Source organism: Papaver somniferum, unplaced genomic scaffold (genome assembly GCF_003573695.1).
Source record: "Papaver somniferum cultivar HN1 unplaced genomic scaffold, ASM357369v1 unplaced-scaffold_35, whole genome shotgun sequence".
In the NCBI taxonomy this organism is placed as follows: domain Eukaryota; kingdom Viridiplantae; phylum Streptophyta; class Magnoliopsida; order Ranunculales; family Papaveraceae; genus Papaver; species Papaver somniferum.
Genome location: NW_020645971.1, coordinates 964,098 through 978,558, shown reverse-complemented (window position 1 = coordinate 978,558; position 14,461 = coordinate 964,098). Strand labels below are relative to the sequence as shown.

General features: G+C 38.6%; 1 long non-coding RNA gene across 3 annotated transcripts; it reads right to left on the bottom strand.

Annotated features, from left to right (window-relative positions):
* Positions 1 to 3,607: 3,607 nt before the first annotated feature.
* LOC113342298 lies at positions 3,608 to 6,650 on the bottom strand. Of its 3 annotated transcripts, none has more exons than XR_003356584.1 (4): positions 6,297 to 6,650; positions 4,809 to 6,104; positions 4,444 to 4,720; positions 3,608 to 4,365 (listed from the first exon to the last, which is right to left on the bottom strand). It is a non-coding gene; the product is annotated as an uncharacterized LOC113342298 (long non-coding RNA). The 3 variants fall into 3 exon arrangements; XR_003356583.1 differs by having other exon boundaries at positions 3,608 to 4,720; positions 4,809 to 5,609; positions 5,687 to 6,104; XR_003356582.1 differs by having other exon boundaries at positions 3,608 to 4,720.
* Between the last annotated feature and the right edge of the window lie 7,811 nt (positions 6,651 to 14,461).

The following is a 14,461-nucleotide window of genomic DNA, read 5'->3' as shown; positions in this document are numbered from 1 at the left end:
AGGAATCTTCCGTAGTAGATAAACCAGTAAGTCTTACAATCCCTGCAAAGCTTTGATTTAGCTTGCGAGAACCAACACGAATAACCCAAGGTGGTTTTCGTGGAATCTCATAATCTTGGTTAGGAACACCATGATGAATTTCTTTATCCTCCAAGAAATGACAAAAATACTTCGACCAATTCAATATAATGATCATTGGATCACTTGGATTACGTACCTTTAATACAATCGTAAGTCGCCGATGAACAGTGGGTAGAAGGTATGTCAAGTAATACTTTGAAAACGGTAGTCTCGAGAACAACTGACCTGGTTCATCTATCAGATGGCTCTTAAGAGCAGCTACCTTGATTGGTTGGCAGTCAATCCTTGAGTCACCAAGACGCGGCTCACTGGAGGAGCTGCATCTGATTAATGAACGTGTTGTGGGTTTGTTCTGCGACGAGTAACATCGGTATCTCTTCTTCCTCTTTAGAAAAGACTATTCCCATGATTTCTGTCCTCAGGGATGAAGTAGAATGAGTAGCATCACCACTCGGTTTTCTTGTCCTTATGGTTTTATACAGCATAAGTACAAGCCAATGAGTCTTTCTTGGAATTCCGTTAATAATCTCTGTTGATTTAGATTGGGTGCTCACTCGAATAGTCCTATATGGCCTAGTAGAATGAACAACAACGTCTTTGTTGGTTCTCAACAGAAATAATAATATCAGAACATCTTCCCAACTGGAAACCGACATTTTTATTTCGGAGATGTGCATATGCGGCTAAAATTATCTGGAATCCTTCAGATAACTCTTTTGTTGTGATTGTTGTTGATGAGCATGGAGTGGATAGAGAAGTAGTGTCTCTTTTCATTGTTCTTCTCCCTAGGGATCCACACAACAAACACATAGGAACAACCCAAGGGGGTTTTCTTGGAATCTCACACTCTGGGGTGGGAACACAATGCGGAGAACAGGGAGAAGCTGCTTGGCATATATTGTGAATTTCATACACCTTAACATGCATACTTGGAGAAACTTCTTCACGTTTGTAATTAACCATCCAGTTTAAAGATTTCAAACGCACACCTGAATTAGTGATCGAGTGCAAGTATCCAGCTGAGGGTTTAACTTGCATAAGTTTGTTCACGGAACCGACAAATTTTAAACCCTTACTGAGGTAGACGGTTAAAACATCCCAGAAGCATGAATAAGAAGAACCATACTCCTCCAGAACACCGAAATCCTTTGTCGGAAGAGAACGATCAGTGAAGTCGTTATCATTGGCTACTTGAAACCCCTTCTTAGCTTTCTTTCTCCTAATCAAGTTGTTCCTTATCGTACTGTGGGTGCCTAGATATTCAACATCACCACCGTAATTTTTTGGCAGTTCAGTGGAAATACCATGTCCCCTTGCCAAAGTTTCATGGATGACCCTTGGAGAAACATGAGAAGTAAATTGCTTAACCGAAGACTCCAGCACCCCTTCAGTTACCGTAGAATTCCATTGCATCAGACCATTAAGGTTTACTTCTGAAATATCAGTAACCTTCAGCTTCACAATACGATTTTGGTTTGGTATCTGCTCAAGTTTTTCATAATGATCCCGCCCGCCGTCTTTCGTAGAAATATCCTTCGAATCTAATAAGTATCGTGACCGTCCATCCCAAGATACAATGTATTTCAAGTGTTTTTCTGACTTCAATTGCTTATGCCATAAAATAGGAAAATCCAGAAACTTAACGTAACAAGTTATATTATGAGAGTTTAAATTTGGCATAACGAAATCTATATGAGGAGTACTAACATAAATAGTTTCAGAACATTGAAGTGGGTTCACAATAGAAGTATCGAGTTCCTCTTGTGTTTGGACATTCTTAGGAACAAAGGTAGCTGTGGTGGAAACATCAGAAAAATGGGATTGTGGATGCTTAATTTCAACAACACTAGAATTCTCTTCATCGCCACCCTTATTTTCTTCTTCTTCTAAAGTAGGTTCTTGTGAAGTTGACGTCCGTATAGCATCTTCAAAATATGGCTTCTTTCGGAGACTAGCAAATATCTCATCGAATCCTTTCCATAAATCCGACTTTTCTTTTTCAATCCTACGTTGTAATGGTGTTAATTCATGTAATCCCATTAAACGATGCAATCTGTTGCCTTGGCGAAACTCAAAACTATGCATACTTTCATTATAAATAGCACCTAATCTCGAAAGCCAGGGTTTACCCAATAACACATGATAATTCTTCATAAAAGATATTTCACAATAGGCAGTATTGTAATACATACCTTTGTGGAAACTAAATTCAACAAGACCGCCAAAAAATCCCATTCACCATAATTGGTTTGCTTGAGGTAATTTGCTGTTGCAAAGGACACATAGTTTTTCGGGGAAGATGGATCAAGAATAAAATCATGTATCTTTCCACCTACTCTGAAAGTAATACGAAATTCCTTTTCCATAAGGAAGAATTTGAAAATTAAGGCACTCAATGGAGGCTCTTAACCGTGGATAGAAACAAAGCCAAGAAACTCAATAATAGAGAATCTCAACCGTGGCTCTGATATCACTTGACGTAGCGGAAGCGTATGATTTGGATCAAAGATCCGATAAAAGATAAAAACTAGTGTGAGATCAATAGATTCACAAAAGTAATGATGAAATAAAGATAATAAAATAAAAGATAAGTTTGATATTAATCAAATAATAATAATGGTTGTAGAATTGTATATCTCTGCTATGCTTATGACTTCTTATATAGGCTTCAATGGTTCCAAATATAATTAGGACCAGAAAAGGATATCAAAGAAATTAGGAAATAAATCTTAAACAAAGAAATTACCTAGAAGTAGTAAAAGGAAATTCTAATAAGAACTATAATAGGAAATAGAGAACTAATGAGTAGGATGTCCTACATCAAAGAAAGTGCACCCTTGTGCGAGCATTAAGCAGCATGACACTCACAGTTTGCTGGGGAAGAGTTACGTATCACCTCAACGGCGGTAACCACCGCTTAGGGACAAGATATGTAACACCTAACAAAATAAATATCATATATAAAGTTTGTGGAAGTTGTGTTGATTTTTAATCCACAACTTAATCGAGATCAAAGTTCGTGTAAGCTTTCACAACTAAGTTCGTGGAACTTGTGTTGACTTTTAATCCACAACTTGATCGAGAAGTTTGTTAAGCTTTTATAGCTAGGTTCGTGCCGTTGTGTTGATTTTGTCCACAACAAGATCGAGAAGGTCGTTAAGCTTTATAGCTAAGCTTTTCTATCCGCAAATGATTGAGTTCGATTGATTGCTGTTAGAGAGATCCTCCGGCAACTTTATTTCTCCATTTCGGAATTCAGAGGGGTTGCTGACTATATATAGGACACTAAACTTATTATACCCTCGTGATGCAGTCGAGCTAATCATTTATGCGACATGATCGTTAATTATTGTTGTTTAAGAGAATTTATCATACTACGGTGACGTCGACAACACATGAAATTTTTTACTAGCATAGACGAGTACTTCAGTTGCTTCGTTGTATTAGTATATGCTAGTGGGGGCGGCTACACTACTACAGATAATAACTTACTTTTTGCATGTCAGAGTATATCAATGCACATTGATTACGTATAGAGCATTTTCTGCTTTGTTAATTCATTCCACCACAAAAGGTTTTTCATGGTAATTGGGGCAAGTACTGAAGAAGAAGAATAAGACATCCAAGCTATTTCAACGTCAGCTTAGAATGTTCTTACACAAAAAAGAGAGAACACATACTCTGTTAACTTATCTTCAGCTAATATACAAAAGAGTGTTCACACCAAAACACTGAGATTCCCCGGCCGGAACCCTACTGTTGAGTTCAAAAAGATGCAGCCTGACGATGAAGAAAATTGCTGCAAATGGTGGAATAAGCAAAGGTCATACAGCCCCTACCGAGTTTTACTGTCGGGAAGCAAGTCAGAACCCCCGATAATCCGGAAGCACATCACTAATTTCGTCCAAGGATAGTTGCATCTGCAACTCACGAGATTTGGAGTTAGCTAATTCCTGGTGCGCTCCAGCCAACTCTTCGGTGAGCACCCTTATAGCGGCAGACAACTCAGTATTTTCGCTCTCCAAACGTGTGACTTCCCGTTTCATACCGGCATCAGCACCACCTTCCAAAGCACGTTGTTTGTGCGCATCATTTAGTTGAGTCGCGGATTTCAGAAACTAAAGGGGTAAGAGTAAATAAAAGTATGCCTCTTATCCTCTTAGCTACTCGACATATACAAGAAATGAGCCGCCATTCGAGGGAAGCAAAATAAGCATTTGGATATCTACTAATTAAGCTGATGAAAACTTCCAGCCAAATGCCCATTCACTGGAACCTCTTCCACTGGAGTTCGGTATCAAGCTAAAGCATTAAACTAGCTTTAACCAAGGGCACGAATAGTGGATTGATCGATTCACTTACCTGGTTGTAATGTTCTGTCATGGTTTTAAGCAAAATGCTGTAGTCAGGCTCGTTTATCGGCTGGACTGGAGATGGAGAGGCAACGGCAGGTCGACTAATGCCAGTGTCAGATTGCGGGATCGAAGTGGGTCGGTATATTCTAACATTTTCATTCTCCGGACAAGGGTTAGTCGAGCCACTTCCCATCATTCCAACGTAAAATACATCGAAGGCAGACAAAGGTTCAGGTGGCAAGGATGGTTGGATAACTTTTTCTCCATTATCACGAGTAGGTTCTCTGCGACATGAAGCATACAAGAGTGAGAATTCAATCATCAAATTTAGACTAATCAAGCATAGAGATCATGAGATATGTATAGATGAACCTGGTGATAAAACATCGTCATGGGCAGTTGTCGCATTGTCTTTGGTATATGAGTTACTGTCAGCAAATAGCGTGTTGGAGAAATCATTTCCTCTTACGGCTTCTCTTCCCGAAGGAACTTCAGCATCACCTAAGTCGATAAAAGGACTAGGACAACGGAAGAAATATCGTCAGAACTTTCAGTGTTCATTCCAAGAACCTCATCGCCAGAACCAGAATACTTGCTCTCTCTATTTCCGTCAAACACAGGGCAAATCCACCTTTTGAACCACACAAGCTCGCTTCTCAAAAGGGACTACTACAGACTGTAAAGCTTTATTCACCAGAGAAATTTTCAGACGTCGACCACGACCATTAAATGTAAAGGGAGGGGGCTGATCACCTTTTCAAAGCCTCTTGAACCTTGTTCTACCATTACTAGCTCCAAAGTCATGGGCATCCGAGGAATTATCGCCAGCCGTGAATGTCTTATAATGTCTTCGGCGAATTCTAATCAAACTAGAAGGAGAGGATGATCCTTGGCAGTAATCAGTCTCCATTGGATTCATTTCTGGTGCTTTAGGAGAATAACAGTCGTAAGACTCAGAGTCAGATTCTACGGCAGTAACTCCTGGTCTCTGATTAAGAGGAACAGCATGATTTGGGGCTGAGATTTCATTTGCATTCAGATCTCTATCATAACACCAGTCAACAAACTCATCAGAAAGTGACACATCAAACAAGCTCCTCGGTAGATCGAAGAATTCCTCAATACGGTCGTCACTGCTGTCACCAACTATGGGACCACCTGTGAGTACATTATCTGCCAAGCAACGAAGATTAATTGGATGAAACGTGTGATTGTTGGCAGAGACTTGAACATAAATATAAGGGCGTCACCAGTTGGGATTGCAGGGAATATTGTCGCCATGATCTTTTTTCCATCTTCGGAATTTGTAGAAGTGATGATCCAATCCTCTATAGGAGATACAAAGCACCCGTTCCAATACAAAACAAAGTGACGGATTTGATGCACTGGAATTTCCCATGCATTAAGAAGCGCAAGTAAAATAATCTACAGCATTGTGATTTGTGAGTCCGCACGCGAGCTGATAAATATTAGCTACCACCTCATCCTTACCTACAAGATCAGTCGGATTTTTCATCTTAGTGAAGTCTGGAAGGTTGAATATCATACGAACCTCCTTATCAGTAAGGGAACCAGCATTTGGGATACGCAATAAGCTTTTTCCGGAATAAAATCATCTGAAATGCCCAAGGTCAACATCAGTATCAGAAGATGGAGGAGGGTTCATTCCTGCAAGTAAAATACACGTACGTTTGTGAAGTGAAGGAAACAAGTCAATTTTAAGCAGTGAAAGGCATGAGATGAGAAAGACAGAATCTATCAAATGGAACCCCACACAAGAATCATTTCTTCTATCATGGGAGTTAAACTATGATGCTAGCATAAATGCTTAAAGATTATCGGTCAAAGATGATTGCGTACCTGGTGCTGCAGTGAAGCTTTAAATTGAAAGAAGCCAGTGCCGTTCTGTTGACCCAGTCTTCTCCAATAGTTTACTTTTGTTGCCCTCCTGCAGAATCAAGTGAGAAATCGAGAGAAGCCTAAAATTTTGGTTATAGGGATTTTCCTTACAACGCTGAAACCAATTGGGGCTTTTTCTCAAATGGGTCATGGAATTGGTAAATGAATCAGTAAAAGGGGTATGCGAAGGATTAATTCAAGGAAGCCATGATAATCTCAGATGAATTGTAAATCTTCTCCGGCCGACAATTTCCTTTTGGTAGTCACACTTGGATGGATAAGCAAAAGGAAGACCGAGAGACAGAACAAGGAAGAAGGATGTGGAAAAAGATAAATATATCCTTGGAGGCCCATTAAGCTCAAGCATACAAGCTATATACCAGATGCAGTAGGCGCCACACCAGAAGCTCAAAGTCTCCACCAAGCTAATGATCAGTAAAACATCGTTTTATACACTAATTCACTTCACTCGGTAAATGCCAGTGGGGGCGAAAATTAGGTGTATACGTGGAACTTGTTTCCAAATTTCTGGAAGGGAGCAGCGTAATATTTCAACAGCTGTGGAGCACGTTTGGGGCGAGTCGCAAAGCATTTCAACAAAATTCGATAAATATCTGAATATCTTAATCCCACAATAAATTATGGGTTAAGAGGGGGCGATGTTTGTACCATAATATTTGGGCGCCAATATTGCCTGACGCACGACCTTATTAGCAAGATCAATTTTGGCTCATGCCCAGCAACCCATTCTACCTTTCTGTTTTCGTCGATCCGTATCCACGATTCAAAGGATGGTTCTAGAACATCCAGATTACTTGCAATACAAGTGGGCGCAATTGTATAAATACAGGGGAGGTTAACCCGAGAATGGGGGTTTTGTTTTCCACAACCAAAGAAAACCATTGTAATTGAATCAATAAAATAACTCTCCTTGGGGAGATTCATTCGTGGATGTAGGCACAATGCCGAACCACGTAAAATTCTTTGTCTTCTTTGTTTTCCTCAATTTATTTTTAATCTAATTTTATCCTAATCTCCCATAATCATCATCCAATCAACGTGTTTATGCCTAAAAGTAATTTTGGGTGCAAACAATCGGAAGTTCTCAAAACCTAAAAACGATTAAAATGTAAATTAACAGAGCCGCAGAATCTGTAAACCTTAGAATCAGAAATACGGGAAGGGAAAAAAAAGAACAATAAAAATCATGAAACCCCATCAAAACAAAAAGAAGAAGAAAACAATAAATAATAACCTTCGGTATTAGTCAAGGGAATAATAAGGGTGTCGTCCATATCCATATATACATTGATGCAGCTTAGTGCTTACAGATGTTGTTCACGGTTCTTCATCGCTTCCTGACTTTTCTCGATCGTAGGTCGTAGCTGATTGTGCAAACCCAATTACTTGTAACGTTTATATACACCTCCATACCTTGGTTACTACAAAATTTTCCAAGATTTTTTTCTAAATTTGGCAGAAGTTGCCAATGAATAATCAAGCACTATATTTGCGTAAGATTTTGTTTAGTCGCGTTTCAGATTTGTTTCTAAAAATATACCAAACTTTCATTATGCCTAAATTAAATATTTCCCTAGTTAAAATCTAAATATAGATATGGATCAATGTGTTTTCTAGCAATTCATAGGATTTAGCGAAAATATATCCAAATATATCATTTAGCGAATATATTTCCAACTCTGAGTATGAAAATAACTTCAAATACAAATTATTAAAAAGAAGAAAAAAAATCTTAATATTTCGGTCCCATAAATCTATTAACTGTCACGAAATGTAGGGGTATAAGTTACTTTTCAACCAATCAGGAGCGAGGATTTTATTCACCGGCCAATGAGAGAGGAGGTTACCGCAACTCTCGATGTGGTGTGAGAGATGGCGTGGGATAACCCGTGTTACACACCGGGTATGGTGGTAATTGCCGATTGTTGTGGCGGGGCGAATGGCCCAGATTCATTGGAACATCTTTCAATCGGACGTGCACTTGGTTATTAGGAATACCCAAATGTAAAATTTGTGAAGTGTTAACTTTGACATATTATTGTAAGCTTCTTAAAAAATATCGAATCTTCGGTTTTCTTTGATAAACCTGGAGGTCCAACTGATATGCATATTACGTTGTATGTTTAAAAAGGACCACCCATTATTTCACATATTTAATGTTTTCTTTTTCTCTGATTCATTAAAACTTTTTTTTTACTAACCGACAAACAAAAACTTCTTTTTTACTAAACTTTAATATTAGACCACACTTTTATTGGAATTGTAATCGGTTCATTCCGAAATATTACTAATAATTTCCACCACTCGTTACAGATTTAGGGTTCACTTAAAACATAGAACATACTTAAGATCCCATATTTATCCCGTGTGGTACCGCTTGTTCCTATAGAGTGGAATGAAAGTATGATATTGTAATATAAAGAAGAAACATATTTAATTCAAAATAACTAAATATACTCACTCCGTTCCTTTTTAATAGGCTGGTTTTGTTTTTAGAGAAATTTAAGGAAATTAAGAGAACTAATCATTGAAAGTGGTCCTCATGACACTTGTCAATAAAAGAAGTGAAGTGAAATGGTCCCCATGACACTTGTCGGGAAAAGAAGTAAAGTGAAATGATCCACATGTCATCAAAAGAAGTTAAGAGAAAATTGGTCCCAGAAAATTAAAGTAACATTTGACTTTCCCAATTAGAAAACCATCATATTTTTTTGAAACATTTATTTATAGAAATCAGCCTGTTAAAAAGGAACGGAGGAAATATTAATTTTGATTAAATTGATGAACAATAATTTCAATGTATTATCATGAAAAGAAAATGACTATGATGCATAATTATAATAACACAATGGAAGAGACAAGTAGATAAATCTTCCATTGTCGGTTTTACAGAAAACTGCACCGTGTTGTGTCTAGATAAATGGTAATAGGATGTCCATGGTATATAACTCCTTTAGACAATGGAGGTAACCCAACAGAATGGCTCGTGGAGAAAGCAATTGAAACAAACACTCAAAGAAAAAAGAAAACAACACAGGTAAAACAACAGTTGTGGTAGAACACTATCAAAAAAACATATAAGCTATCATGAAAACACACCAATGGCATAATTCATGGGGTGCAAATTAAGAGCTTATAACTTTATTATTATAAAATTATGATCTCAAAAGTGAAATCTGATTTCAAATTTCCGCATCTTCAATACCAATGCTTTCACAACCTTTTGAGTTGTGTTGTCCGGATTGAGATTGGTGAATGGCGTGTACAATATTCGTGCAAAACATTAATATAGTCTGAATCCTGGTGTACAGTATTACAAAATCAATGCTAGACCAACCAAATATAGACGCAAATCTTGATCATGAATCTCCATTGCTCTCTGATTTTTCTTCTCACCCACCAGATGTGAGAGTGCAAACCTAGCACATTTGGATTGTTTGCATACACCTTCATAGCTTGGCCACTACGAAATTCCTTTGGATCTCTAACTAAAACTGGCATTAGATGTCTACTGGCACAAAAAACTACCATAATTATGGCACAAAAAAATACTATAATTATTATGGAATTTAACTGCATTATATGTTAATAAAATAGAGAGCGCCTACCATAAAATCTTCAATTTCCTTTTATCTCCGTTCTAAAAATTCACGAAAATCTTTAATCTCGTTTCTTTTCAAAGATTTCGTTTTTTTTTTCCTAAGCCTGGAAGACATAAAGTTTTGTCATAAAAATACACATGAAGGAAAAAAGAAAGAAAGTACGAATTACCCACCAGCAAGTATATATTGAGGTAAGGTCTAATACCACATCCTTAACAACATGATGATAGAATGCAAAAGTAGATTAAAAAGAGAATGCACAGTATAAATCCTTAATTATTACCGTTATAAGTTCATTTGTCAGTCATCATGATTTGTTAAAATGGAGTCAAAAGTACCCAAATCAGGACATATCATCAACAACAAAACGATTTAATTTGGATGTTCACATTCTTCTAAACAATGACTCATTTTATAAAGTGACAAAGACTGTTAAAGCGGATTATCTATCGCAAAAGAAAGAAATATCATCTTCATGTCATTCCACAATTTTACCAAAATCAACGACACATTGGATATAATGACCAAGTAGCCTTTCCATCCTACTTTTCAAGTTTTCAACCGAAATAAAAAATATATAATAAGTAGAGTGATTGTTATGCAAAGAAAAATGTACCGATAGATTTCAGTGCAAGATGAAGAAAAGTTTTTTTGCCAACTAAAAATACCATACCTCTCGCAATCCCGCACACACTGAATGCTCAAGATCTGATGTACCCGCACAAAGTTCCCTCTGAAGTATTAAAAATTCTAGCGAAGGCCATTTTAGCTGGCTGTGGCAAGCCACTGCCCATCCTGGGAGTAACATATGTTGTTATTGCGGCACATAATGGCAACCCCACTTCATAGAAACAAATATGCAGACCCAAATAACAAATGCATTCAAGCAAAATTCTGGCTCCATCTATTACTGTTGTTCACATCTTCTCCATTAAAAGTAATGTTCTTCACTTGGCATTAAAATCACTTGAGTCACTATTACTATAACAAATGCATTCAAGCAAATTTCTGGCTCCATCTATTACTGTTGTTCACATCTTCTCCATTAAAAGTAATTTTTCTTCACTTGGCATTAAAATCACTTGAGTCACTATTAATCCTCTTTCGCCCTTAGTGCCAATGACGGACCAACAACTGGGCTAAAGGGGCTTTAGTCCGGGTAGGCTTCCCAGTCCACAAGCTAATTTTTTTTTTTTGCTCGACCAAGACTTCTAGCCCGGGTCTGAAAAGAAAATTTATCTTTCCTAGGTCCGTCCTGCTTAGTGCCCTGCAAAAATGTATTACCAAAATCCACTTGATATATAAACTCGTCGACCTCAATTAGAACATCCTCTATGACTCCACGAGGAATTTTTACAGACCTATCAACTAACTGGAGTGTTATCTTGGTCGGTTTCATTTCACTAGCCCTAGCTCAAGGTACACATGGTACATAAGTAAGTTCACACTAGCTCCTAAGTCAAGTAAAGCTTTTTCTACCCGGTAATTACCTATCGTACAAGAAATGGTAGGGGACATTTAGCTTTCTCTTTCTCGTACACATATCCTTAAGGAACTTAGCATAAGCAGGAAGTTGCTTAATTGCATCTAATAAAGGAAGGTTTATGGTGACCTGCTTGAAAATTCCAATATGTCATTAAAATGGGACTCCTTTTTGGTTGGTACTAGTAGTTGGGGAAATGGGGCTCTGGGTACAGAAACAGACCTCTCAGGAACCGAATTGGCATCATCAGGAACTTTATTAGTCTCCTCAGCTACTGGTGGTCCCGAGGGGTGACATCCTGAGGGGTGAACTACATTATGTTCGCTATCGGGCATGGTTACCTGATTGTCTACTGCTCTACCGCTCCTAAGAGTTCTAATTGCATTCAATCCTTTGGGATTTGGATTTGGCTGACTGGGGAACCTTCCATTCTCTCTTTCACTTAGAGTCTTATCTATTTGACCTATTTGATGTTCTAACTTAGAAAGGGTCTGAGCATTATTTTGTACACTCTTCCTGGTTTCTTGCCGAAAGCTAGAGTGATTGTTTGATAACTTTTCTTGGTTCTTTGCTAGCATAATAAGAGTTTACTCTAAGCTAGATATTTTATTCTCAGAAGGGTTTTTAGGTTGGGTTGAACCCGAAATATTCTTAGTGTAACCAAAACCTGGGGGAGCCTGAGAATTACTAACCTAACCTTGATTTTGACCCTGAGACCATGAAAAATTAGGATGCTTTTTCCAACCGAGGGTTATAGGTCTCTGAATATGGGTCAAATTTTTGACGGTTTTCAAATATAAAGTTGTTATAAAGAGCATGGGCTTGCTCTTCACTAATATTGTGAATACCAATATTCCGCGGAGTAGGTGTCACGATCTCAGTGGTCGCATACAAGATAATTGTGTAGCCCTCGCTACACAGAGGAATCCAAGTGATATAGGATACCTTCGTAGGTCTACTTTATCTCGTCCCAAGAAAGGATGCCTCAACGACTAAGATGAAAGAAGTAAAAGCCTAGTATATGGAAGAGCGTCTGGCGAAGGGACAGAGGTAGATGACATATCTAATCAGCATTAAATGCACAAATCTCTTATTTACACGCATAATCAAGACACGTGGAGAGAAGTGATGTGGCGGAACCAGATTGGCAGAGGCTGGCGGCGAAAGAAGGTACAATCTGTACTGAGGCTGGGGAGTTCCCGAAGGAACGTGGGTCAGCTGAGGTGGCAGAGTTCGACTGTAGAGAGCACGCGGCGAACGAAGGTACCATCTGTAATAAAGGTATATCAGGAAACGATGGACCCAGAGGCAGCAAAAATATACTTGGAGCAGAAGGGGCTATAAATACCAACCCTCACCAACAAACTAAGGGCATTCAATATCTAGGAGAGAAGATCTAGTCTTAAGCTTATACCTCTTTAATGTTTAGAAATTAACTTTGGGAAGCATTTAAGATCTTTGTAACCACCATAAATTAATACAAAACAATCACTCATTACCCCGTGGACGTAGATGAAAGTCGAATCACGTAATCTCTTGTGTCTCATGATAACTTAGCAGCTTTTACGTTATCTTTGCATTCTTAGTTGTTATTGTGATCTTGAGTACCCTTTACTACTTAGCATTATTAGTTCAACAGAGGCATCAATACTACTTAGTATCTGATTCTCTGAGTTGTATATATTACGTAGACTACGGGAAAACGCGTATCACAGTTTGGCGCTAGAAGGTTTTGCTCACCAACTTGAGTTTTTATATTCCGTCATTTACTTTACTTATGCATCTTCTTTAAACGAAGAGATTTGAGCTCAACAACGATGAATCTCACTTTCTAGTGATGGGTTCGTCCGCTGTTTTCGCAAGTTCTTTGAGTTCATAGCCTATAAAGACTAGCAATCTCACAGATCTACACAAGTTTTCAAAAAGAAAAATAAAAAACCACTCACAAAATGCTAAAACTTTTGTTTTGTACTAAAACAACCTTTTCCGACAAAGCATCCTTTAGATCTGAGTACCTCAGACTACAGAGGAATCTCAGTAAAAGTTTAAGGAAAAAAGATCTCGTAAAGCATTTAATAACCCTGTTTTTTGGGAAGATATGACACCTTTTTTTTATTGGTTTTCAACGTTTAAGGTTGTTTCTTCCACGGGTGTCATAAAAATTTAATACCCGTCTTTCCAAACGTCATTTCAGCCCTTTTTTTGAAAAAGCTGCTTACCCGTCAGAGCATTAATTGCCACTTTTGACGAAGGCACCCAAGTAACAGATTTTTGTCGTTTTTCTGTGACCGCAGGATAAAAAAAGGCGAAGGCATGTATAAACCAAGTGATGTACCAACAAGCTCACGACCAACAGTCACACGAGGAAGATCTCAAAAGCCATCTCAAGCAAATCAACGAACGGAAGCAGAGGACGGGAAAAGTGAATAGCACGAAGGACGATTGCTAACAAACCACTTATTCCTGCTGAAGGGTTGGGGTAAACATCGGGATCTCAACCACTTTACGGCATGCCGTTACCAGAGCATCCCAATATCACGCAGCCACCTGCGGCCAACGCAGGGTTACCCAGAACCTTAGATCCTACACGACGAGGGTTTGGAAACCTAACTCCAATCTAGATAGATAGATCCAGACGCACCGGTCATAGAAGAAAGAATGACTAACTCTGGGGATCCGGCCGACAGCACTCCTCAGGGTGGTGGAATCCATAACGAAGAACAAATAGCAGCACAAGTAGCAGCTTTGCTACTGCGAAACAAGGAGCATGAGGATGCAATACACGTGATGGCTCAGGAAAACCAGAACCTAAAGGACATGCTAGACATGCAAATCGAAGGTTCGCAAACTCACCCTCCACTAAAGATGCGTGAAAACGGAGCTATCTCAAGAAGACGAAGGGTGGATCTCAACCCACCAAAGGCTAACCCAGCAGGGGGAGCCAGAAGAACACGCCATGATCCAGATGAGACGGATCCAATGTACAAGCCCTCCCAGTCCTACTACGACAAGACATTTTC